The sequence below is a fragment of the Microcebus murinus genome, chromosome 3, assembly GCF_040939455.1.
Source record: "Microcebus murinus isolate Inina chromosome 3, M.murinus_Inina_mat1.0, whole genome shotgun sequence".
Classification (NCBI taxonomy): Eukaryota; Metazoa; Chordata; class Mammalia; order Primates; family Cheirogaleidae; genus Microcebus; species Microcebus murinus.
This window is the reverse complement of record NC_134106.1, coordinates 79,049,125-79,077,065: the sequence shown is the minus strand read 5'-3', so window position 1 is coordinate 79,077,065 and position 27,941 is coordinate 79,049,125. Positions and strand designations below refer to the sequence as shown.

At 42.7% G+C, this 27,941-nt stretch overlaps 1 protein-coding gene and 1 pseudogene across 1 annotated transcript in view; one reads left to right on the top strand and one right to left on the bottom strand.

Annotated features, from left to right (window-relative positions):
- Positions 1-23,940: 23,940 nt before the first annotated feature.
- LOC105883616 (large ribosomal subunit protein eL33 pseudogene) lies at positions 23,941-24,277 on the bottom strand (annotated as a pseudogene).
- A 2,643-nt stretch (positions 24,278-26,920) lies between these two features.
- The window catches only part of AFF3 (ALF transcription elongation factor 3), a 539,111-nt gene continuing 538,090 nt past the window's right edge, over positions 26,921-27,941 (top strand). Inside the window, exon 1 of the mRNA XM_012787032.3 lies at positions 26,921-27,006. The gene's annotated coding sequence lies outside the window, so the exon portion shown is untranslated. The remainder of the gene's footprint in view (positions 27,007-27,941) is intronic.

The window sequence follows — 27,941 nt, the reverse complement described above, 5'->3', positions numbered from 1 at the left end:
TACGTAAGGGGCAAAACCTCCCTAAATGGCTAAGGAGAAAATATCCAAAGGTCAGGTGACCCCTTTTCCATGACCAATGGATCTCTTTAAATAAGTAAGAAGGATCAATATTTAGCCAGAAAGCAAAACAAAGGGTTGTTTTCTTTATCTACATACATGCCTCTGAATTCCTGCAGCTTCCAGGAGGGATTTCAGCGATCTAATAAACACGACCTTTCGAGCACTTTATTATAACTCCAGACTCAGAGACAAAGGTGAGAATTATGCACGGTGGAGTAATGATTGTGCAATGAGTGGCCTTGGCCAAGGGTGGAAAATGGGATGGGTGGTAGAGTAGGACCAGGCTTGGAGGGCAGGGACGGCAAACAGACCCCCAGTGGGCTCCTACCTCAGTGCCTTTGCACCTGCTGCTTCCTCTGCCTGGAAGACTTTGCTCCTGGCCATTTGCAGGGCTGGTTCCCTCACTTCTCTACTCAAATATCACCTCCTCTTTGACTGTCTTTCTGTCATTAGAAAACTCCCTGAGGGCTTCATCATCTACCTCTGTTTTAATTTTCCCTCATTACATTATTTTCCCTATCCGATATTAAATTATACACCTATTTGCCTGTCTTCTATGAGAGCATGTACTTTGCTGTGTTTTATACTTTGTCCTTAGGACCTAGAGGAGGTACCTGGAACATATGTTCAACAAACACTTGCTGAGCAATCTTGCTTGCTAACTCACATCAGTAGAAAGCGGCCACTTGGAGGGCTGCTTTGCGAAAGGTTTGGAGACTCAAAGTATGGCTTGACTGATATCTGCCTAGGCACGGGGAGGCGGAGCTGCAGGGCAGGCCAGCAACACTGCTGCCTGTAGAGGGGCTGAAAATGGTGCTGAGTTGGGACTGAACTAATATACTAGCCAATAAGTTAGCACTATGGGTGTGTGGATGGGAGAAGCATTATAATGAAAACATAGCGGGGGAAGAGATTTCTGCTGGCCAGGTACACAGGTTATGGCAGAATGGGGCTGATGTGGGGAAAAGCATGGAACTGGGAGGCTGCTGTGGATAGTAGGCCAGGTCTGGGATACGGAGAAAGCACTCCAAGGAGGCTGCACTGGGAGATGGGGCTTGTCTGCGAGCTCACCCTGGGAGGCGGGGCTTCTTTGAGATACTGCCAAGGGTTGAGGGAAGGAAGACTGAGATGAGCAGGGACCACTCTATCCACTGCCACCATCCCACCACCCCCATCTCGCCCACCCCCTGGATCCTAGGCATCCTCACATCACCCACAGCCTTCCTGCCACCTGCCCTGTTCAGAGAAGGAGCTGAGAAGAGTTCATGAGCGGTAAGTAAATAGAATAAAGAAGACCCCACAAGTTAATATGTCATTAGGCAATATCCTTTAAACACTCCTTAAATTTGGACCTGAGCCATGCCACAATTTCTCTTGGTCCATGAAGCAAAACTTGATGGAAAGGAAACCTCCTTTCCCTTTTCAGATTGGAGAGTCTGCCAGGCCAAGCAATGCCAAGATTCTTTTCCATCATATTTGCAACCATAAGTTAATTGTGAGCTCTTAAGCATTTGTCCTCAGTGCCATGCCAGGGCCCAGCACAATAGCGCTGGCTCGTGCTCGCTCTCTCTCTCCCTTCCTCTCTCTCTGTCTCTCCCTGAGGCAAATAAATGAACATCACTGAGCATCTTGGATCTGCATCACCCAATTTCTGGGATAGAACACAGAATTGATGGGCACATCTTTATTTCTCCCTACAATATGTATTCTTGTGTAATAATCTCCCTCCCATTTCCTAGAGTCTCTTTCAGCCAAATGATGACAAACATAATATAAACACCACTTGCAGAAGAGATGGTCTTTTATTAGTTCTTAGAAAGGGCTTAATTTCCTTCCAGGCTCGTCTTTGTAAGTGGGAACCAGCTGATGGTTGGGAGTGAAGCAGATAGATTAGAGCAGTAAACACCAGGTTTTGGAAATATGATGATGCTTATAATGGTAAAATAATCATAAGCAGGGACCTCAAAGCAGACTTGAGTTTACCCCCAGGAAGAATTGTACTATTACAGTTTTGTGATGGATTAAGATTGGGGTTTTAAACTATTTAATTGTACCTCTTTTGAAGTAGTGCCACTTTATCTCTAGAGATAGGGAGAAAATAATACTTAGTTTCACATTTACGATATTTCTTTTTCTGAGGAGCTGTTTGGATTTCAGAACTGATTTCTCATGCAGAGGAAAGATGGAAATGTCAGGAAATTATGCAGAATTCCATTTTAGCGATCACCACCGGGGATGATTTAGTCTGCTAGAACAACTGGGGTTTCTGGTTCTGGTACATAGGTTCTCTTTATGCAAATAGAATTTTACACAAATGAATCCAAATCCCAGGTTATTCATTTCTCAATTGTTTATCGTTCACTTTTAAGCAAGAATTGAGTTCGAAAGCATCCCTGTTACAGGTTATACATACAATCCATGCACCTGCATACCGCCTTTCTTACAGGGTGACTTTGTTGATGCCACTTGAAATTAGCAGCCACTAGGGCTTATTTCCGCAAATCTACATGCCTCAGCCCAGATATTGCAGATCATTAGGAAGCACAAATGAAGGCTTAGGAAATGAGCAGCCGCCAGCACTTGTCACTTCACTTTGACTGTTGCCTAGTCTGATAAAATGGAAGGAGCCAGCAAGTGGGGCTTTTCTCCCACCCAGGACGATTGAACTGTTGCATAAAATGAGATAGCGCACGGGGCTGAGGCAGTACGAGCTCGCCAGAGAGACTGGCATTAATGTGCATCTCCCAAGTCACTCAAGTGAAGGAAAAGATTCCAGCAGATGGCAGGAGGCCAAGTGACAAAGAAAGCCAAGGGCACAATGGGAAAGACGCTCTGAGGCTGCACTGTGGAGAGGTGAGAGACGCAGACAATGGCCCAATTACTACGAAGAAATCAAAGGCGCTGGCTGTGCACCAGGCACTGAATTTCGAGTGGCGTGCAGCATGGAAAGGCTACTCTAGTATGCATTGTCTGACGGCGGCAAGGTGGTGCACGCAGGCGTCTGGGTCTTTACGATATGTCTTCGCCAGATGAGGTCCTTTTTAGGGCCGCCTAGGTGACAGCCACGTTTCAGGGGGCGTTCCTGCAAGGTCAGAGAGGTTGGACTGCCTGGCAGAAGAGTCCCTGCAGCCCAGAAGGTTTCCGCCATCTCTAGAGGCCTTTCCCTTGCATGGGGGGCCTCTCCCTCCACCACACTGGGTCTACACTCCCCCACCTGCAGCAGCTTACAGAGCCTGGGGGTCCCCCTGCCCACTTCCCTCTACTAAACAACAAAGCAAAATCACCCCATCATGCCTGGGAAGAAAGCCACCACTTAATGAAAAACAAATGAAGGCCATTACACTTAAACTGCAGTATGAGTTGATGCCAGTGACAAAATGTAGGATTGCCCTTGGTGATGTTTTTGTTGCCAAAACAAAGCAAACTGGTGAGAGTCCATAGAGGTAAATTTGTTCCTTTGGAACAGCGTGCCTTTTAGGATGACCAGACATCCTGGTTTGACTGGACGTTCCCAGCATTAGCACTAAAAATCCCAAGTGGGACTTTCAGTCCTGGACAAACTGGAACAGGTGGTCACCCTACTTTCAGCTAAAATCAGAGTAGCTGGTTTAGGGTAGAGTTAGATAAATGATTACCTTTTTTCAGACCTAGGTAATAAAAAATCTAACACAGGATTCACTCCTTTAGCTTTGTCTACAGAAATAAAAGTATTAAGAAAAAACCCACGTGAGCCAGTTTAGCAGGTAGATCCCAAAGACTCCAGAGCCCGGTTACTTGGACCTGAACCCCTGGCTGCACCACCTACCGGCTGTGTGAACTTTGGCAGGTTACCACTCAAGCCCTCTGTGCCTCAGTTTCTTTATCCGTAAAGTGGGGATACTAATAGAACACAGCTCAGAGGGTTATTATCAGAGTTAAATGATGCTCAGAGGTGTAAGGAGCTCAGAACAGCGCCTGGCACGCAGTAAGTGCTTAATATGGCTTAGTTCCCTTAGTTCCCATCAGCATTGTTGTTATTATTGTTACTTCTCTTTTCCTAAACCCTAAATTACCACCAGTATAGCAAGGGTTAAAATAAATGTAACTCCTAAGTGCATATTAAGCTTCATGTGATTACTTAGCTATTGTGATTCCTGTGTCATTAAATGCTGTTTTCTTTCAGACCTAAGAATGTGACTTTTTTTTCTTCTTGATTCTGCCCTGGCCTGGACCCTTTCTCTATCCCTGGCTCCACCTGACTCGTCCTGCTCGGAGAAAGGTGCCCACTAGCTTCCCAACAGCCCCTCTGCCAAAGTTGTCTTAACCTGTAGTTCAAAATCTTTAGCCCTTGCTCTCTTCTGTCTCCACCCTGGGACCCTTCACTGCCCCCAACACACAGACACACACAGACACACACACACACACACACACACACACACGCACACACACTGTTGTGCACCCCATTCCTTGTGCTCTGTGGACTCCAACTCACTCCCAGAGAGTGTGCCAGAATGTTTCCACCATTCCCGCATGGATTCAAAGTTAGGCCTTTTCCTAATGAATAAAAAAAAAATGACACATAAAAAATATTCAGGCTGGGCCCGGTGGCTCACGCCTGTAATCCTGGCACTCTGAGAAGCCAAGGCGGGAGGATTGCTTGATGTCAGGAGTTCGAGACCAGCCTGAGCAAGAGCGAGATCCTGTCTCTACTAAAAACAGAAAAATTAGCCAGGGGTGGTAGTGTGTACCCATAGTCCCAGCTACTGGGGAGGCTGAGGCAGGAGGATGGTTTGAGCCCAGGAGTTTGAGGTTGCTGTGAGCTGCGATGACGCTGCTGCATTTGAGCCAAGGTGACAGTGAGACTCTGTTTTAAAAAAATAGAATTCATATGTGGTTTTCTTCACTGTCATATTACAAATATCAATTATGTACAAGACTATTTCAAATATCAAAACTCTTGTGTACATACTAGTCATTTAATATATTAACAAATAATCATAATTGCATCCTTTGTCTCTAGGACTTCATGGTTTACAAGATGCTTCCTGACATGTCATTTTCATTTACTGAGGAACTGCTATGTGCACGGCACTGCGGTAGGTGCTGGGAAACTGTCTAGCCTTGGAGCGTGTGTGTGTCTGGTTGCGGGGTGGCTCCAATGTGAAACATTCGGGGCTGGACAGAGGTCAAGAAATGTTGACTGGAAGTGGAAGGAGCAGAGGCTGACCTGGCTCAGAGAGTGCCGTTGGTGGTCAGGCATTGTGGTCCACTGGGGATAATGGTTCCAATTTTAGAAATTATTAGTTCTAAGTGACCAGCCAGGCAGCCAAAGGAAAGTGGCAGGAGGCTGAGTGCTGGTACCCAGAGATCCATCCACTCCATGGGGAAGAGATTTGGGATGCTGGAGCTGCAGACGGAGATGATGAGAGGTATAGGCAGAGTACGGGGCCAGGCAGGCTGGATCCCACGGCAGCACACAGGGGCCGAGAAGACTACAGAAAGAAGCCCCTGGCAATGCTAGTTAGCAGGGACAGGAAAATAAAAAAAACAGGCAAGATGGGAGGTAGAGGATGCTACAGTTTGGGGGGTGTTCCTGGTTCTGCAGATCCTTCGGTGTCAATTGATATGATCATATGATTTTCATCCTTCATTCTGTTAGCATGATGTATCACATTTATTGTTTTGTGTGTGTTTAACCATCCTTGCATCCCTGAGATAACCCCCACTTGATCACATTGCATTATTTTTTGATGTGCTGCTGGATTTGGTTTGCCAGTATTTGTTGAGGATTTTTGTGTCTATATTCATCAGAGATGATTGGTCTCTTTACTAGCACAGGGGTTAGCAGGTCCAGGCTAGCTGATTCTTGGGCCCCCAGGTCACTTGCTCAGATGATCATATTGGCAGAGGTGGGCAGGGCAGGTGGGTGGGTTCTCGGGGCCCTGGCAGCTGTCATGGTGTGGGCGATGGCAGTAGCAGTGGCGAGTTGACTCTCTGGGTCTCAAGCTGTGTTCACTGGTGGTGGTGGTGGCTGCAATGGGCTGGGCAGACTAGTCTCTAGGCCGGCAAGTGGCAGGCGCAGGTAGGTAGCAGCTGTGGTAGTAGTGCAGGGTGGGTAGGCCCAGCCTCAGGTTCCCGGGAGGAGTGCGCAGCTGCCAGTGGTGGTGGAATGAGCCCCTGGACTATGTCCTGTGACATGGGAGAGGAGATGTAGCTAGGTGGGCAGGCTTGTCTTCAGGTCCCCATATGGTGTGTGCAGGTGCCACCCGGGGTAAGAAGGGGAAGGGTGATCTCCAGGCCTGGGCAGAACACGGGAGAGGGTCCCCGCCACTGGGGAGCATGCACCTGCCTTCAGTGGACAGCTTAGGGCAGCAGGTGGGAAACGTGCCTTGCTGGGCCTCAGTCCCTGCAGTATCAACCCACGCTTCACTCTTGCCTAGGCCCTGGCCAGCTGGGCCCAGGACAGTGCGTGGTGTGTTGGAGCTGGGCTCCCAAAAGACGCCTCGCTGTAGCTGCCTAGGTCCGGTGAGTGAGTGGAAACCAGTGTGTGGGGGCCCAGTGTGAGCTCCCTCCCTGCAGCAGTGCCCGTGCCTGTCTCCCCTCCCCGCAGCGGCCTGTGTCAGTTTCAGGGCCTCAGAGTCCAGGCGCTGTCCCATGGCTGGGATTACAAGAGTCCTGCGGGAACGTGGAGCACTGGGGGTCTCTTACCCCTTCCCCACACTGGGGAGTCTCTCCCAGCTCCCAGCAGGCTGCCTGGCTTCCTCTCCTTCCTTGCTTTAGGTGTTCCCTGTCACTTTTCTGTTGAATTGCAGTGTTCACTCTTGGATGATCCGTTCAAAGTGCGATTATCTACCCAATATTCTGGTTCTCCCTAGGAGGAAGCAAGTAAGGGATGCCTCTGGTCAGCATCTTGCCCATTCTGATCATTTTAAACACTATCCTGCCCTCCTGGGGTATAGCAAGCCCCCGGATGCTGTGCCCGCACTTCACACCTCACACTTGTTTCCTTCCTTCTTTTAAAGCCTTGTTTTTCCTAAGAAGCCTTATCCTGCTGCGTACCCAGCTCAAGTACTAGTGAAACAAAAGTCAGGATGCATCACTTTTTCCTCCCAGGGACACAGCAGCATTTCCTACGGTGGAAGACAACTTGGACCACTTTCCGCTCGTGCTCAGACCCCCGGAGCCTGCCCTCCAGTCCCGCCCCGGTGGAATGTGGGCCCACGTCTGAGAACATCGCACTCAGAGAATAACTTTCTTGTCCGTCCTGTGGGTCACGCTTTCAAGATTTCACGGAGCCCCCTAAGAGAATGAAGTATCTTGGCTCTATTGAAACCTGGACACAAAAACGGCCTTGAGAAAGCGTTTCTGAAATCTCTATTACTGGAATGTGGATTAAAAAGGCTTGCTGGGGTGAGCTGCTAAATCTTTACAAATGTTTAGGATAAAGCACAAATGAGAAAAATATGTCCAACTAGGCTTTTTGTTTCTAACGAAACTGTGTTCTTAATTCTCCTCTGTAAGAGAGAAATGTAAGTGTTGTACCCCAGCAAAACGACCGCAGGCCAGATGCTGGAGCCATTGTCCACGAGGGGCTGCACTCCCTGTTTCTCTGCAATCTGCCTCCCCCCTCCCCCCACCCCGTGACAGGCAAAGTCAATATTTTCGGTACTCTTATTTAGCAACAATCCAGTGACTATGAGTTACAAACACCATCTTCTGGGCCACTGACAAACATTTTAGATGGACATAGACACTTTGGTGGGCTAAGCTTTTACTAATTAGGACAGCTAAAATGAAACTGGTAGAAAATGGCAGTAAGAAGAAAGTAATTAAACCAGCAAGAAAAAAAGCAACGTCAAAAGTGGGCAAAAGATATAAACAGAAGTTTTTCAAAAGAAGACAGACAAATGGCCACCAAACATATGAAAAAAATGCTCAACATCACTAATCATCAGGGAAATGCAAGTTAGAACCACAGTGTGATACCATTTTATCCCTGTCAGAATGGCCATTATTAAAAAGTCAAAAAACACTGGCATGGATGCAGAGAGAAAAGAACATTTGTACACTGTTCGTGGGACTGCAACTTAGTACAAGCTCTGTGGAAAACAGTATGGAGATACCTCAAAGAAATAAATGTAGACCTACCATTTCATCCAGCAATCCCACTACTGGATACCTACTCAAAGGAAAAGAAGTCATTTTATAAAAAAACAAAAACAAAACCCAAAAAAACCCACCTTTACTTGAAGGTGGATCACAGCACAATTCACAATTGCAAAGATGTGGAATCAATTTAAGTGCCCTTCAATTCAAGAGTAGATAAAGAAAATGTAATATATATATATATATATATATATATATATATATATATATATACACACACACACACACACACACATACACACACACACAAACACACACACACATATATATATACCAAGGAGTACTACTCAGCCATAAAAAGGAATGTAAAATGTCTTTTGCAGCAACTGGGATGGAACTGGAGACCATTATCCTAAGTGAAGTATCTCAGGAATGGAAAACCAAACACCACATGTTCTCACTAATAAGCTAAAGAGTGGGTACACACGGGCACAAAGAAATGTAAAGGACATTGGAAACCAAGCTAGGGGCAGTGCGGAAGGGGGAGTGAGGGATAAAAACTTAACTATTGGGTACAGTGAACACTATTCTGGCCTGTTTTCTCATGACTCACAGCTAAGAATGGCTTTTCCTTTGTAAAAGTTTGTAAAAACATAAAGAAGAATATGCAACAGAGATAATATGCAGCCTGCAAAACCAAAAATATTTACTATCTGGCCATTGACAAAAAACATTTGCTGACTGTAGTGTATTTTGTTGTATGACTGTACCACAATTTATTGATCCATTCTACTGCTGAGGCGTATCTGGCTTGTTTGTCATTTCAGCGTTCATTAGTAATGCTGCTGTAAATATTTTTGCACGTGCATTTTTGTGTATGTGTGTACACATTTCTGATGTGGATATACCGAGGAGTGGAATTATTGGGGCTAAAGTATGCAGATATTTGGTGTTGTACAAACAGTTGTACAAGTTTTTACACTCATCAGCAGTGATTGAGGATTCAGTTGCTCAATATCCTTGCCAACACTTGGTATTATCTGTCTTTTTAAATTTTAATCATTTTGTTGTACATGTATTAGTGGCTCCTGGTGGTTTTGGTTTGTAGTCACCTGATGCCTCTTGGTGCTATACTTTTTCATATAAATATTGAACATTTGCTTATTCCCTTTGTGATATAGCTGCTCACATGTTTTGCCCAAGGGTTGTCTGTATTTTTCTCATTTACTGGTGTGAGTTCTTTATCAAATTCTCTGTTAGACATGAATTGCAAATACCTTGCTCCACTCAGTGATTTGTATCTTAACTCCCTAGTGGCATCCTTTGAGGAACAGAAATTCTTAATTTTAACATGGTCTAACTTATCAATTTTCCTTTATAGTTGATGCTTTTTGTATCCTATTTAGTAGGAAACTTTTGCCTAATCCTGCGTCACAATGATTTTTCTCTAATGTTTTCCTCTAGAAGTTTTATTGTTTACTCTTCAAATATAGATCTACAATTCATCTGGAATTTGTTTCTTTGTCTGGTGTGAGATAGATATTGAGGTTTTTGTTCTTTATGAATATCCAATTGGTCCAGCACTGTTTTTGAGAAAAAAAATGTCCCCACTGAGCTGCAGTGTCACCTTTGTAATAAATCAATGACAGTGTATGTGCAAGTCTGTTTCTGGACTCTCCATTGTGTTCTATAGGAACTCAGCCATGGTTAAATAATAACTTCAGCTTTCTTCTTATTCTTCAAGAGTGTCTTGACTCATCTTGGCCCTTGCATCCCCATATAAATGTATTGAATCAATAGATCAACTTGAGGAGAAATGAGATTTTTATAGTTAATATAGTAACTATTTAACTACAGCTAATATAGTATACTATATATTTATAGTAAAAAGTTAATATAGTATATTTGCCATTTATTTTAGGTCTTCTTTAATTTCTCTGTATACTGTCTTGTAATTTTCAATGTAGAGGAATTATACAACTTTCACTAAATTCATTCATAGTTATACAATGTTTGTTGATGCTCTTTTAAATGGTATCTTCTTAAAATTTTATTTTGTGATTGTTCCTGATATATAGAAATGCAATTGATTGTTGTAGGTTGGCTCTGTATTCAGTATTCTTACTAAATTCATCATTAATTCTAAGAGTTTATAGGATATTTTCTACATATGCAATCATGTTGCTGTGAAGAATAACAGTTTGATTATTTCTTTTCAATTCCTGTAACTTTTTTTTTCAACCTTCAGCAATTGGCCATATCACATAGCATAATATTGAACAGAAGCAGTGATAGCATCCTTGTTCCATTCCTGATCACAAGGGTGAAAGCTTTTACTATGTTACCATTAAGTATGATGTTTGTCATAGAATTTTAAAAAATGTTCTATCATACTAAGGAAGCTCCCTTTTATTTCTAGTTTGCTAACTGCCTTTTTAAAATATAAGTAAGTGTTGGATTTAGTCATATGCTTTTTATAAATCTGTTAAAATAATATTAAATAATATGATTTTTCACATCTGTTCTGATAACATGGTGTATTACATCAAATGATTTTTCAAATGTTAAATTAACATTGCATTACTGGAATAAACCCAACTTTTTGTGTTATATTACACTTTTTATAAATTGCAGGATGCAATTTGCTGATATTTTCTTAAGGATTTTGCATCATAAGAGAGAACAGCTGGCAATTTTTCTTTTTCTGTATCGTCTTATTTTGTCTGGTTTTGCTATCAAGGAAATGCTGGCCTCATAGAGCAAATTGGGAAGTATTTCTTTTCCGTCTGCTCTCTAGAGGAGTTTGTGTAAGACCAGTGTTATTTCCTCCTTAGTGTTTAGAAGTATCCAGCAGTGACTACACCTACGCCTGAAGATTTCTTTGCAGAAAAACTTTATTTAAATTACTAAACAGCTTTATTGAGGTGAGTTGACAGACAAGAAACCACACATACTTAAAGTAAATAATTTCATAAATTCAAACATATGTATACACCCTCGAGACTGTCACTCATCACCACAACCAAAGTCATGGAAATACCCAGCATTTCCAAACGACTCCTCACTCCCCTCTCTGCCACTTCCTCCTGCCCTCCCCACTCCTCATCCCTCAGCTTATATCACTTTACATGATTCGCATTTGGTCAAAATTTAATATAAGTGAAATCATATATCTATTCTTTTTTTTGCCTTTCTTCTTTCACCCAGCATAATTACTTTGGAGATCCATTTGCATTGTGCCACATATGATAATTCTGGTTTTTTAAAGCTGAGCAATATTACATTGTACAGACACACCACAGCTCACTCCACCCATCACCTCTTGATGTACCTTTAGGTCATTTCCTATTTGGGGCTATTAAAATAAGGCTGCTGTGGGTATTTGTGTACAAGTCTTGATGAGGACATGTGTTTTCTTTTTTCTTCTTGTCTATCTAGGAGTAGAATGGCTAGGCCACATGGTAGGTATGTGTTTAACTTTTCAAAAATCTTCTAAACTGTTTTTCAAAGGAGTTGAGCCCTTTTACATTCCAGCAATGGTGTATGAGAATTGGAGTTGCTCCTCATCCTTTGCAAACCTTGGTATGTTCAGACATTTTAATTTGAGACATTCTAATCTATGTATAGTGATAGCTCATTGTGGTTTTAATTAGCATTTCCCAAATTAATAATATCGTGCACGTTTCATGTATTTATTTGGCATCTGTATATCATCTTTGGTAAAGTGTCAGTTCAAATCTTTGCCTATTTTATATCAGATTGTTTTTTTCTTTATTGTTAAGTTTTAAGAGTTCTTTATATATTCTGGATCCAAGTCTTTAATCAGAAATGGGACTTGCAAGTATTTTCTACGAGTCTGTGGTTTACTTTTCATGCTATATTTAAATTTTTAAACAGATTTTTAAAATTGATAAATAATTGTGCACATTCATGGGGTACATGATGTTTCAATGCATATAATCTATAGTGATCAGGTCAGGGTAATTAGCATATTCATTATCTTAAATATTTATCACTTCTTGTATTGGGAGTATTCAATATCCTCCTTCTAGTTATTTGAGACTATATAATATATTATTAACTATAGTCATCCTACAGTGGTATAGAACACTAGAACTTATTCCTCTTATCTAGCTGTAATTTTGTATCCTTTAATAAATCTCTCTCTATCCTTCCCTTCCCCTTACTCTTCCCAGCCCCTGGTATCTTCTATTCTACTTTTTACTTTTCATTCTCTTAAAAGTATATTTTGAAAAGCAAAACTTCTCAATTTTGATCATGTACAATTTATCAATACTTTCTTTTTATGGATCCTGATTTTGATGTTGTATCTAAAAATTTGTTATCTAACCTAAGGTCACAAACATTTTCATTGTATTTTCCTCTAGAAATTTATAGTTTTAGGTTTTATGTTTAGAACTAAACATGTGATTACTATGTGGCCCAGCAATTGCACTCTTTAGCATTTATCCCAGAGAAATGAAAACTTACGTCCACGTAAAAACCTGTACAGAAATGTCTATAGCAGCTTTATTCATAATAGCTAAAAAATGGAAAAAGCCCAAATGTCCTTCAACAGGCAAGTGTTTAAACAAACTATGGTACAGCCATCCCATAGAAATCTACTCAACAGTGAATAGGAATGAAATATTAGTATGTGCAACAACTTGAATGGGTCTCCAGGAATTATGCAGGGTGAAAAAGACCAATCCCTGTCTTATTCCCTTTATATAACTTTGTTGAATTGATAAAATTATAGAGTAGAAGAGAGAGGTTGTTGCCAAGGATTGGAGATGGGAGCAGGGGATGGCAATAAGAGAAAGGTGGCTATAGTTATATAAGAGTAGCATGAGGGCACTTTGCATCTGAACTGTACTGAATCTGGATTGTGGTGACGATCACGGAAATCCAGGCATGATAAAATTATAAAAAACTAAACACACACACATACATAAAAATGAGGGCATGCAAAACATAAAATCTGAACAAGGTCAATGGATTTTATCAGTGTCAATTTCCCAGCTGTGATTTGTAAAAAAAATAAATAAATAAAAGTTAAGCTCTTGACAGCTTGGACAAGAATGAGGGCAATTGGGTGAGAAAGGAAACAATGTATGTAACACACAAACTGTATATTAGAAGATAATAACCTGGAAACAAATGTTTGGTAAAAACCACAGTGAAGCCATTTAACTAGAGGTTCATCAGATTAATTAATCTCAAAGAACCAGTGTTTTGTTTCAATGACATTTCTTGATTGTTTTCTGTTTTCTATTGTATTGATTTCTGCTTTGATCTTTATTTTTGATATTTCCTTTCTTCTGCTTACTTTAGCTTTCATTAGCTCCTCTTACTTTAGTTTCTTAAGGTTGGTCTTCAATTTGAAATATATTTTTCTTTTCTAATGTAGGTGTTTGGAGCTATAAAGTTCCTTTTAAATACAGATTTAGCTGCGTCGCACACATTTTGATAGGTTGTGTTTTCATTTTCATTCAATTTAGAATACTTTCTAATTTCCCTTTCGATTGTTTTTCTCAGATCCATAGATTATCTAAAAGTCTATTGTTTAGTTTCTCAATATTTGGAGATTTTTCTAGGGATTTTTGTTATTTATTTCTGATTTAATGCCATTGTAGAGAGCAATACTTTATATGAGTTGATCCATTTTTAAATTCTTGAGAATATTTTTATGGCCCAAAATATGATCTACCTTGGTAAATATTCTGTGTACACCTGAAAAAAATGTGCATTCTGCTATTGTGGGGTGGAGTGTTCTATAAATGTCAGTGATGTCAGGTACATTCGAAGGGTTGTTCAAGTCTCCTCTGTCCACTGATTCTATATATACTGGTTCTCTCAATCTAGGACACATGGGTGGTGAAATCTACTATAATTGGGGATTTCTCTATTTATCCTTATAGTTCTTTCAATTTTTGCTTCATGTATTCTGAAAGTCTATTTTAGACATCTAAATGTTAGAATTGTATATCCTCTTGATGAATTGATCTTTTAATTATTATATATGACACTCTTTGTCCCTGGATAATTTTTTTTTTTATTTTTTGCTTTGTAATCAACTTTACCTGATACTAATATACCCCATTCAAGCTTTCTTTTTATTGGTGTTAGCATGGTATATCTGCTTACATTTTTTTTACTTTTAACCTATTTGTGTCTTTATATTTCCATTAGATTTCTTATAGGTGGCACTTGGATTTTAATTTTGCATTACTACCTGACAATATTTGCCTTCAAATTGAGACATTTGGACCACTGAATGTGATTATTGATATGATTGTATTTCACTCCATCATCTTGCCATTTGTTTTCTATTTATCAATTTATTATTTGTTCTTTTTCTCTCTTTTTCTGCCTTCTTTTGGGTTGAGTTTATTTTATAATTTAATTTTATCTTTTTTATTGATTATCAGCTATAACTCCTTTTTGTGTTATTTTAATGGATGCTTTAGGGTTTATAGTAGACAACTTTTACTTAACATAATCCACCCTCAAATGACATTATAAAGCACTTTACATATAGTTTAAGAATCATACAACAGATTATTTCCACTTTTCCCTTCTGGGCTTTGGTGCTATTGCTGTCATACAGTCTCCTTCTACATACAGTATTCCCTGTTCTCTACGATTTCACTTTTTGCAGTTTCAGTTACCCGTGGTCAACCACAGTCCAAAATATGCTAAGAGGAAGAGTAGAATGAAAATGGTTGAGTTCTCCTCAATGAGCTTCCCTTTTCTCTAGGACTTTGGTCTCTCAAGTCCTGGCACCTGTGCCAGCATCGTGCTATGCCCTCAAACACGTTTATCTTGTATTTATTCTAGCTTTTCTATTTGTTTGCAGCGGAAGCATTACATTAGTCTACTATAAGTCATTCTACCATATCGTGAAAAGAAATATCCTGTTGAAATTTAATTTAAAAAAAGTTTGAATTATGAGCTTCCAGATGTCAAAGATTGCATATCATTTTTTTTTTTTTTTTTTTTTTTGAGACACGGTCTTGCTCTGTCCTCCAAGCTGGAGTGCAATGGCATAATCATACCTCACTGCAGCCTCGAACTCCTGGGCTCAAGCAATCCTCCTGCCTTAGCCTCCCAAGTACAGGCACATGCCACCACACCTAAATAATTTTTTCTATTTTTTTGTAGCTACAGGGCCTTGCTCTTGCTCTTGCTCAGGCTAGTCTAGAACTCCTGTCCTCAAACAATCCTCCTGCCTCAGCCTCCCAGAGTGCTGGGATTACAGGTGTGAGCCACCGTGCCCAGCCCATTTTTTAAAAATTTGACTGTAGTTCTTCACACTTACTAATATTAGTGTCTTGCATGTTTTCATGATAATATTCTCTATTGTGCTTATAGTAATGAAATAATTAATGGTTATGTTGGTAATAAGAACAGTGGATTCTATGAAAGGATAAACTTTTGAGATAGCAAGCCTTCCGGTATCTTCACCTTTTGCTTTTGTCCATCTACACAAATAGTTTGTTCTATATCCGTTGTCCCATGTGAGAACATGATAGAATAGAGAGGCAAAGAGGATTAGTAAGTCTCTGACTTTGGTGTTTCCAAAGCCTAGTGCTGTAGGGGAGCTTAGAGAATTTGAGACCTCAAAAATTTTTTTGAGGGAAGCAGGGTGGAAAGAGTAGTGGTCAAATAAATAATTCCCCTGAGTTGGTGGTGATAGAGAGTCAGTGATGCTCTGGAGAGAGAGCCATGGTGCAGCAGATGTGGTAGATGTTCTGCCCCATCCCTGACCTTAAGTAACTGCCTTAGAGGGTGTCAAGCTGACTTCTAACTGCCAGTACCTGAACTTCTTTGCCTGAGGGTTTTCTCTGACCTCCAAATCCCACTTTGCATTAATCTGTGGCAGACTGGAAGTGCCAGAGTGTTAATGCCCCCAGCAAACAGCCTTCGATCAATAGAGTTGGTACATAAATACTCCAGCCCTCAACCCCTGAGTTGTGTGCTCTACACTGGTTTCTGAGCTATTTTCCCAGAAGGTTAAGTTCCAGTTGGCCAAAGTGGCTTGATAATACCCCCTTTGGGGCTGCTTTCCCTTCCCTGTTTCTCTCCCCAACTCTCCTACTGGTATTTGCTTTACCTCCCAAAGAAGCTATTTTCCCTGGAATCCTTGTCTCAGAGCCTACTTCTGGGTGAGCCCAAACTAAGACTGATAGCTTAGACTAGTGCCGATGCACCAGGATCTGGCTGCATGCCAACAAGCAGAGAAGACAAGGAGACTCCAGAGATGACAGGCTAAGAATGCATCAGGACTTTGGGCCATGGGCCATAGTCAGCCTCAGGGAGATCCCCATGACTGTTGAAGGGGTGTTAAATACAAAAGAATCCTTTACACCAGGGGTCCCCAACCTATGGCGAGTTCCATAATTATTTCATTATATATTATAATGTAATAATAATAGAAATAAAGTGCACAATAAATGCAATGTGCTTGAATCATCCCGAAACCCTCCCTCCCTCCCCCCCAAAGCCCGTCTGTGGAAAAACTGTCTTCCACGAAAATAGTCCCTGGTGCCAAAAAGGTTGGGGACCACTGCTTTTACACTACTGAGTGGTCTGTTTCCTAGTTGGGTAGGTACTAATAAGCTACATCTGGAAAATCAGTGAGTGACTCACCAGCTACAAACAAGTGGTTTTCTTTGAGAGTGTACCTTGGACTAAGCTTTTTATCAGGATGATGTATTTTGCTTCTATTGCTGTCATTTGTCTTGCATTAACCATCACAATGTTCAAAAACAGGGAAATTACCCTGAATATATAAAACCAAATAGATTTTGATCACTATTCTATTATACATGACATTCATTTCAGATCTGATGGACTTAACAAGGAATCAGAAGTTAACTTTTTTTCTGAAAACCACTGAAAGTATGATACAACACGGAGTGATGTCATACTTAATTCCTTTCTGAAATTTCCATTTTGCTCATTAAACCTTGTAAGTTGGGCAATATTATGAAACTGGTGGTTAAGTTAAGGCTTAATAGCTTAAATATGGCTTCTTGGCTTCAAATGCCAAAAAGTATTTTCTAGCGATCAAACATCCATTATTGCTAGCTATCTCAGTAAATTCACTCATGCCATACAGGGGACATTTTTCTGTATGTGTATATGCATATACAAACATATCCCCAAACACAGAAGTTCCATTTACCCTTTATTCTATTTCTTCTCTCTTCAAAATAGAAGGGAAACTTTCTTCTGCATTCCTTTAGAAGGGAAATTATTGGATATCATATTAACCCAATATTCATTATCCTATTCGCTACAGTTATGAAGTAATGTAGAAAGGGGAAGTTATAAAATTAGAAGATCCATAACAAATTAAGCACCTATAAAGTTTGTTCCCATTCAAACATCCCTTTCCACTTAACTTCGGAGTCTACTGAGTCAACAAATCAACATGTTTTAAGTAAGTATAATGGATATTTTTGTTTGCCCCTCTATATCCAATTTCTCCCTTTCCACTCTGCTTTTTGTCCGGGGAGGCTGAACTTTATCAATGTAATCAAGGGGCTCCCTTGCTCTCTCTGGTTCCATTTGGGCTTGGCCAATGGGAGTTACTGGCAGGAGACCAGAAGACAGGAAGAGAGAAATCAGGGTAATTGCCCTCCCGGCTCCCTCTCAGCTGGGTCATTGCAAATGGGCTGTGACCTAAGTCACAGTTCCTTTGAGGCAGTCCTCCCCTCTGGCTACAGCTCTCTGGGTCACACAGGTAGGGGGTGGGGGAGGCAGTGGCTGGTAATGACTTCCTGCTGTTGCCAACCCAGATATCCTTCAGCATCTTTTGTTGGTTTCCCTTAACCCTGCCCAACAACATGTTTTAAGGTTTCTTTATTAAACTCTCCTCAATTATGCAGTCTGAATGAGTATGCCATCTGTTTCCTGCAGAGACCAAGGCTGGTACAGTTCACCCCTCCCCATTTGTCAGGCATAAGCAGAACAAGACAATGCAATACAGTAGATATGCAATGTATACCAATGATATATATTGCAAAAGATAGTGGGATTTCATGGAGCAGATGAACATGATGTTGGAGAATTGTTCAAATCACAAGTAAAACTATTACCTGGTTCAGTCTGGCAGTTTCTCCAGTTAAAAACTGAAGGGAAAACCAATGCTTACACACTGCAAAAGAAAGAGAGTGGTTTTAATGCGAAAGGATTAAGAGAGGCATTAGGCAAATGAATGAATCTTTTGCATCTTTTTAAAATAAAAAAACACTTTCTTCAAGCTTGAGACATAAAACTGTGTAAAGGATGTCCTGATGAGCTACCCTACTCTTTTGTCAGGAATGTTATATCACAAAGCCACCCAAATAGTACTCAGTCTGTTCCTTTTCTAGCTTAAGAATTAGCACCTACATAATTACAATTACAATCTACATTTTAATAAATGTAAGATAAACTTACTCTTATAATTTTCACTCTATTTTTAAAGATAAAGTCACAATCAAACTTCTTATTCCTCTGTTGAGTGTCACATTTTGGTCCCTGCTTTAAGTGGATTCAAGTGGCCTTTTTCCAAGATCATTTATCTCTGGCTAACAGGACCTTCTGAATATCCTTGTGGTGGCTGTGCAAAGACCACTTTGGGAGAGCTGCTCCTTCCAGGACTCCTTCCAGGACTGTAAGGGCCTCCCTCTGAGTTAGAGGTTGGTCTCTGGAATCACACAGACTAGAGTTCAGGTTCCAGCTCTATCCACTGGTGCCCCACTGGCCTGGGAATTCCCAGGTTCCCCACCCCTGATGCTCAGTCATTCTTTGAAACCCTCAGCCCAGGTCTCTGGCACAAGTGGTAAACATTCAGTTCATGTGAGCTCTTCCCGGAATTACTGGAAATGTTGTGCCATTAGTAGTTCTACTTCAGATGCAGTGCTGTTAAACATAGTGTCCATTTTACTAAGTTTCGAACAGTAGGTATTACTTACTTTTTAACAAGTTTCAAAATGATCGGATTTAAAGAATAAAAGACTAATGGAACTAAAACAGGATTTCTACCTTTTAAAGAAGTTATACGTAATTCATATAGAAATATCAAAACAAGCATAGTAGCAAGAAATGTCAATAAGGAAAAGTCTAAAAAAACAGAAGAAAAGGCAAATAAGTTAATTAAGACAATAAAAGTAAATGGGGAAAAAAATCCTTTTCTAAAGGGCAAATGGCAGGTAAAACATAAACTCTAAGCTTTTAGGCTCCTGGTATATAAGCCAAAATAAAAAATATATATATTAAAATTAAAAGAAGAAAGACTCTGGGGAAAATGCAAAACATAGAGGAGGCAAGCAAGGTTTATGGTATTTCCATTCATACAAGGTCAATTAATGTCAAATACCTTATAATTACAATGAGAAATGGAATTGTTTTATAAGTTGGTTAAAGGTACCAACAGTAACAGAATTAGTCAGCAGGGACATTTATGTGGCCGAAAACATAGCATCAAGATACAGATAGCAAAAATTTCAAGACAGAGAGTAATTAACAAACCACAAACATAAGGCCAGAATAACACCCACATATCAGCCAATGGCATATTGGGTTTGAAAATAATAACCAACTCTTAACTTCTGTTGTTCAGAAGAGAGTTTCCCAATCCATAAGCACTCTTATGCCACAGGATCACCTACTGAAAACTTCAGGTTGGCCACCTCCAGCCTTGAGCAGCTTTTTCTGAGACTGCTCAGCGAACAGCCTGAGTAGAGTGGAGTCTGGCCTCATGGCCTGCAGACCCTGATGCCAAAAAGAGAATGCAAGGAGCTGATCTGGCTGTCTCCACTGCACTGTGATATGCTGAGGTGAGCAAGGACAGCCTACCACCAGCCTCTGACTCCCAGCCGCCTGCGGAGTGGTCTTCAGCTGCCTGTCATGGAGCAGGAAAAGTTCACGTAGGGTACCCAGAAGCCAGATATGCAGTAAGGATGTGGCTGGGAGTTAGAGAGGGTGAGCAAGAATATGTCCACCCTCAGCCGTAGAGTGCTGTAGCGTCAGCCTACCTCACAGCAACCTCAAACTCCTGGCTCAAGCAATCCTCCTGCTTCAGCCTCCCAAGTAGCTGGGACTACAGGCATTCGCCACCATGCCCGGCTAATTTTTTGTATATATATTAGTTGGCCAATTAATTTCTTTCTATTTATAGTAGAGATGGGGTTTCGCTCTTGCTCAGGCTGGTTTCGAACTCCTGACCTCGAGCAATCCGCCCGCCTCAGCCTCCCAGAGAGCTAGGATTACAGGCGTGAGCCACCGCGCCCGGCCTGATGTGCCTTTCTATGCTAGCAGCAGAACAAATTTTCTAGCTGCATGCACAAATCACAAATGAGAGCCTCATCACTATTTTAAAATATTGATATATTTTTATATGATATATTAGAAAAACAAACACCGCATGTATTCTCCAATAATTAGAAGCTTATTGATGGGAACTTATTGATGGAAAGGTCATTGGAAATCAAGAAAGGGGAAGAGGTAAAATTTACCTGTTGGGTATACTGAACACTATTCGGGTGATGGACACACTTAAAGCCCCCATTTAAGCATTATAAAAGCTATCCATGTAACAAAAACATTTGTACCCCCTTAATATTTTGAAATAAAGAAATATAAAAAATTGATATACCACTTAACTTGACACAAAATCCATCCACATTTCACAATTTATTTCAACAATATATTTTTCAAGAAACGTAAAGGAAAACTATTAGTTTCCCTAAACATAATTTTAACTATTATGGAATTTTGGATGGTTATTTAGAAAAGTTTACATTTTTCTAATCTATTTTTGTAAACAAAGTTTGCATCAATGGTAACAACAAAGTATCTGAAGAAGTTATTTTTAGAAAGTCTCACCTGGGAATTGTTTGAAGCCTATCACAGGAGAATTAAAAATGATGTTTGTGAAAATTTGGTATTTATTTCAAAATATTAGTTCCTAACATAGCTCTTCAAATATACGGGCCAAGCAATAAAAGTAATGAGACAGACAGACACACAATAATAGTTAACATTCTGACTTGAAAGCCATATTCGTGTTTAAAGCTCAGTATGCCATTTGAAGTTTATTTTGGTGACTTAATGTAGCTAAACCTACATGGTGTCAATTTAATGATTTTTTTTTCCTGCTGACATGCTTTAATAACACGTATGAGGACTTATCACTGTCCTGTTCCTGTGCTGTCAGTATCTCATTTGTATGCAAATTCTCTTGTATGCAACTTATTCTTTGGTAAATGCTACCAGCAGATTGAGTGTCTCTGTAATTATGTTCCGTCCCCGTCTGCCCTATTTGTTTCTTATTCTGTCGCGGCCGCTGTCCCTGCATCATGTTCTGTCCTGAAATACACAGCGGCTGGGGCAGCAGTTTTTCTTATTGGTGACGGGCCTGTGCCACATCCCTCCCTGCACGCACTGCTCACGTACGTGGGTCTTTCTAGACTGCAGGTATGGGATGGGTTCCTTCTTCCCTTTTGTTTGCTTCCCTTTTGGAAGAATTTATATTTTAAACTGGATGTCTTTTGGTTCTAACAGAGATAAGTTGTTCAGCTAACTACCTGAGCCTCTTCCCGTTTCCTCCGCTGGTGTGATTTATGTGATACCAAGATACGAGGTAAAATTACTTTCTATATGTGTGTTCATTTGGGGTTGTTTATAGGAAGGCTGAGAAATCTAATGAAAATTTCATGTGGGAGAGTCATGCCAGGAATAAACATTATGCATATAGATTTACCCATAAATATAAACACAATGTGTATACCTTCTTGACACACACAAACACACACACACATGCAAGGGTATGTGAATGGAATTGTGTGTGTGTGTGTGTGTGTGTGTGTGTGTGTGTGTGTGTGAGTGTGGAGACAGCGTGCCTGTATGCTCTGGAATAGTAGTGCCTGTACTTGAACACTATTAATTATCTGTTTGACCTTGGACAATTTCTTAAATTTCTGTGCCTCATTTTCCTCAATGGTAAAATGATGATAAGAATCGTACCTATCTCACTAAGTTGTCATGAGGATTAAACAAATTAATACATACAAAGTGCTTCTCAGTACATGGTAAGCTTCAATAAATGTCAGCTATTTTTACAATCACATAGGCTAAACAGTAGATACAGATACACACGGAACAGACATCAATTAGATTGGATCCTCTGTTCGTCCAATAGAAAGTCATGGCACCTGCTGAGACCTGTGGCCCTGCTGGCTGAGAGATGTGAGCCCGCAGCGGAGGTGAGATGGCACCTGCTCTCAAGTGTGCATCAGGACCCTAAGGCAATGGGGCCTCCTCCCTCCGTGCCTGTCCTCCACCTCTGACCCAGCACCCAGACAGGTACAACTCCCAGCCCGGTTGGGAATTATGATGAATGTCCCCAGTCTGCGCTAACTAGAGCTTCCTCACCTCCTGCCACCTTAACTGTTCCCTTTGCCCCACAAGGATTCCCACGCACACATCTCCTCCGCCCCAGCCTCACGGAGCAGCTCACATGGCCCCTCAGTGCCCTTGCCACCTTCATGTCCAGCGAGTGCGGTCAATGTGGGTTGTTCCAGGGTCCTGGTGGACAGGATAGACTGTGTTTCCTGTGCTCTCATTCCCTACCACAGGGCATGACATGGCTGCAACATGCACTGCCTCCCTGCAGGTAGGCCATGGGGACTTTGTATAGCAAGCAGGCAAATGGCCCAGGGGATACACACACACACACACACACACACACACACACACAGCCCTTCCTGGGAGCAGGGGTGAAGCCCTGACTTTCTCATGCCAGAGAAGCCACGTGTGCTTGGAGCAAGCACCCTGCCACCAACCTGTGCGCACAGCCACTGGCCCAGAACTCTTCTGCCGTCCTCTATTACCACGTCTGGCTCCCAGCTCCAAGCACACCCAGCTGCACCACTTCTGTAAAGGGCTTTGCCGCTTACAACCTGCCTTGGTAGCAACCCTGCCCCTGTGGGAAGATGGATATTGTGTATCCCATTTCACAGGTGAGGAAACTGAGGCTCAGGGATATTATAACTTGCTTAAGGTCGCACAGTGAGTACATGACAGAATTTGGGCTCAAATTGCTTTTCCCCAACGGTAGTCTAATAACCTTTTCATTCATTTATTCACTCACCAAATATTTATTGAGGGCCTACTGTGTGCAACAGGCCCTGCAGAGACAGGCGCGGACAGGGCCAGTGCCACCTCTGCCTGACGAAGCCTCCTGTCCAGGCAGGAGACGCACGAGTATCTAATTGATTAAAATTAAGTGTGGTGAGTGTTGTGGCCAGGGAAGTACATTTATTAAACATTGTGCCAGATATTCTGCCAGAGGCTGGAAATACATTTAAATGAATGAATCTTGTGACCAGTCCAATCTCCAGGGACTTGTTGCTGCTCACACTTGATATCTGCCTTGGATGTGTCCAGCCATTGGCCTGGGCCATGGCCGTCTGCATGGGGCAGATGGGGATGCTCCCCGGGAGCTGGGGCAGGCTCCTCTGAGTCCTCCCTGACAGCGCGGGGACGGTGAGGACCTCATGCTAGAGCACACTGGCTAGATGCAGCCCAGAGAGCTGAGCACCCTGCTGCTGGCGGGCTGTGCTAGGTGGGCGTCAGGGCGAGTGGAGGCCCGGTGGAGGTGGCATGGCAGGAGAAGTTCACACCTAAATCAGCAGGCACCAAATACATTCTCTGCACTTCTGTTTCAATTGCACGCTAAATAATTAACTTTTTTTTTTTTTATTAAATGGAGACTTTTTTTTAAATTTACTTTTCATTAGTTTAAATCATTGAGGGGTACAGCATCACATGGATTCTGTGTCTAATGGCCTTAGCAGGAAAGTTGCTTCGGAATTTGGTTCGAACCATGCCACTGTTTTCCTGGGCCCACCTGAGTCACCTTTCCCCGGATTACTCTGGTTTTGTTCGGTTTGTCACCAGGAGTCCCCGTGCTGTTCTTTGCTTTGTATACATAAGCACATCTCTCGCCCAAATAGAATTCAGTTTCATCTCGGGCATAAACACCTTCGATTTTCAGAAGAGCTGTGTGCTTTCTTTGGTTCTGGAGACCCCACTCACAGCCAGCAAAAACGGCCTTGGACCACGGCCTTCCAGACATATTTGCATCTGAGAAGTCCTGTTCCCGGCAGACCTCCACAGATTCCAAGATGGTGGAAAGAGCTAAACAAAGACATTTGCCTTATCAGAAGTAGCTGTCCTTGGCATGAAATTTACAAGGAGTTTACAGAATAGTAAGGCAAGCAAACAAGAGCCGTAATGATAATCCCCAGCACTCACTGAATACTCATTGTGTCCTCTACAATCACCATGTGAGGTGGGGGTTGCATAGATGAGGGAGCTGAACTAAGTCGCATCCCTGAAGTATCCCTGCTAGGAAATGGTAGAGGCAGGACTCAAACCCAGGTCCTTCTGACGGCAGAGCCTCCTTCTTTACCGCCAAATCTCCCAGTACCCTCTGCCATGGAGGCAGCAGCTTCAGGGCTGGCTCGCACTGGTCAGAGAGGAGGCACGAGGAAGGGCTTTTAGCATCTATGGGGACTAGTCAGAGAGCCACTGGCAGCAAAGGCATCCTGAAAGAGGAAACGTGCAAAACAGAGCCATCTGACACAGCCTGGGTGTGGCATCCTTGGGTGGTGAGGGCTGGGTGGAGAGAGAGAGTGGCCAGAGGTGGTGCTGGAGGTTGGGCAGAGGTCCCTGCATCCAACACCTTGTCTGCCCAGCCAGGGAACTCGGGGGTTTTAAGGGAGCCTTTGAAGTTTTTAAGGACTGGCCGTGGGGTGAGGGGCATGCACTGTCATCATGTTTGTAGTCTTTTACAAAGAAAAGTTGGAGGCAGTTTGGAAAACACTCTGGAGCCTGACATGTGGGAGATGAGTTAGGAGGTCACGTGTCTCCACATTTCTAATTTTGTACCCTGTTCAGCAAAAAAAGTCTTTACAACATATTCTCAGCAGATGTATGATTATTCACAAATGATATACGATACAACTGTATTCACACATTGCATGCATTGAGACATACACAGAAAGTAAACACTGAAAACATGACGTAAAAATAAACGCAAGTCTTGGAACTTGCCGGAGGTGGCGGCTGCACAGCAATGTGAATGTACACAGTGCCACTGGGTTCTGCACCTAAAAATGGGGGATTCAGTGTTATGTGTTTTACCTCAATAAAAAACAAACAAGTGTGAGCAGAGACACATTCAAGTCTTCTCTTCCCACACTTCAGTGAATGGTATGGCTGCCCAGGGTGTCACAGGAGGTGGGCCTGGCTGTGGGAATGGGGAGAGAGAAAGGATCTGAAGGGGGTTCAAGAGGTAGAATGCACAGAGCTTGGTGTTGTAGGTTGGAGAGTCTTCGGGAATGAAGAATGCAGAATGACGTCAGGAAGACACCACTTTTCTGGTCTGGACATAGGAGAAAGGAAGGTGTTCCCCTTGCCAGGGACGTGATATGGCCAATACTGGGATAATTTCCCAGTGGTTGGGATAGGATTGGGTGGGAAAGTTTCTAGATATGTCCAGAAGTGAATACAGTCTGAGAACAAGGACGGCCCTGTCTGGATGAGGGTGACAGAGGGTCACACCTGAACAAGCAGGACTGGTGGAGGCAAAGCAATAAGCCAGAAGAAGGTAAAGCCAGGACAGGGGCAGGGAACGCAGGAGCAAGCCTGGAACCAGGCAGGAGAGCATTCTCAAGCCATGTGGTAAGGGGGGCGGTGCGAGCCGGGGGAGAGGACAGACCAGGGTTTCATTCTGGCCAGTCGCCCCTGAGGTGCCTGGTGGGGTGTTCCGGGAGAACAGCAGAGACTTGTGAGTATATGGACTTGGGCTTGGCAAGTAGCATCTAGAGAGTGGAGGAGGCCACCCATGGAGAATGTGAACCACTGGGCTGAGAGTGGAGCTTGGGGAAGGGCAAAAATTAAGAAGCTGGCTGAGGAATGGAAGCCTGGCAGTGAGAGAGAGCACCTATCCAAACCCCAGGAGGGTGTGGAGTCATGGGGGTCTGGGGGAAGTTCCAGAAGGAAAGAAACAGTCAACACTACAGAGGAGGCAGATACGATAGGACTAGAAACGTGTCCCCTGGCCAAGCTCCCTGGTGTCTTTAGCAAGGACAATTCCAGAGATGAGTGGGCAAAGGGAAAAGTGTGAGGCAGAAGCCCCACTGCTGGGGGTCAACTTGGGCATGGGACATGAGGAGGTGAAAGCCCTTCAAGCAGAGCAGCCTTGGTCTTTTGAGTGCTCAGCTAGTGCTTTTTTCCTTTCCCAGGGTACCTTTGTCCTAGAAAGGTCTAGAAGACTTATTACAGTGCAGAGGCAGGATGAGCCTTTGGTCCTGTCTCTTGGATGTCCAGCTTGCAGGACTAGCAGAGCTCTGGACAAGTTAAGCAGCCCATTGAAACCAACATTCCAGATAATAACACATTTAAGGAATTCCAAAGTGTTCCTGGGATTCCTCTAAGGAGCCTGCCCAGGGTCAGGGAGCAGGGGAGCAGTAGAGACCTTCCCCGTGGCCTCCCTGTCCACCTTCCTCCAGTTCCCGTCAGGTGCTTCCGGGGTTCCTGCTTCCAGCGCCCTGGTAGACCACGCCCCGCAGCAAGTGAGAGGAGACTGGCTGGGCGCCTGGTTTAGTCACTCGCCTCCACACTTTCACATCCTCTATCAACACCTGCACACTTGGGTTGTGACCACACACTCTCTTCCTGTTTGTACAGAAGGTGCCATTCAGAAAGCTTGCCAGTGCAAAGGGAGCCCCACGCTCAGCCTCAGAAGAAAGAAGCTGACAACATCTCTGGGAGAGACAGGCAGGAGCGTGGAGCGGAGAGGTAAGCTCCAGCGAACAGCGTCTGGGCCCTCTGAGCTGCCTTGGGTGGGAGAGGGGAAGCCCTGGCTGTGAGACCTGCAGGGTGGGACCCTGAGTACCCAGGCCCCGGCTCCCCAGGCCGGCGTCAGGGAGCATTCCCCATCTGCCCCAGAGAGACAATCCCGCCCTGGCGAACAGCTGGAGAGATTGAGAAGGAAGAGATAGAAGATGACCAAAGCCCAGTCACACACACGTGTGTGTGTGTGTGTGTGTGTGTGTGTGTGTGTGTGTGTGTGTGTGTGTGCAGCATGTAAAAAAGACACACCGAGGTATGAACATGCTCACACACATTTGTGATGCTGGCTGGGCCCATGGACCTTATGAAAAGTGTATCTGAACCTCACATAGGCCATTAGCTATACCTCCTAAAAAGAACCCATGACAGGGACACAGACTGGACCCAATGAGTGAGCTGGTGACAGGAAGGAGAGAGTGTGGGTGGTTCAGCCTAAGGTCACCATCACCTCTGCAGAAATAATTTAGAGTGCACGACCTCCTTCCGGTTAGTGGGTAATGGAGCTGTCTGGACATTCCTTAGACAGCACATTGTGTATGTGTGTATGTACGTATGCATGTGTATGCACATATACACAGCACATTGTGTGTGTATATATACACACACATATATACATAAACACACACAATACAATACAAAATAGCATAGTGACCATGTTTTTGAAACCAAAGAGAATTAATAGTATGATGAAGAGTATTTTTCTAATATGTGATTTCCTTGCTATTCAAGTCTCACAAATATAAAAGTGAAATCATGTTTAGATATGTATTTTACAATCTCTTTTATTCAACAGAGGATAGATCTCATTAGATGAGGACTTTTCAAGTAGTCTAGGACCTGGTCTTGCCATAAGAATAGCTAAAAGCCAAATGTTCACAATA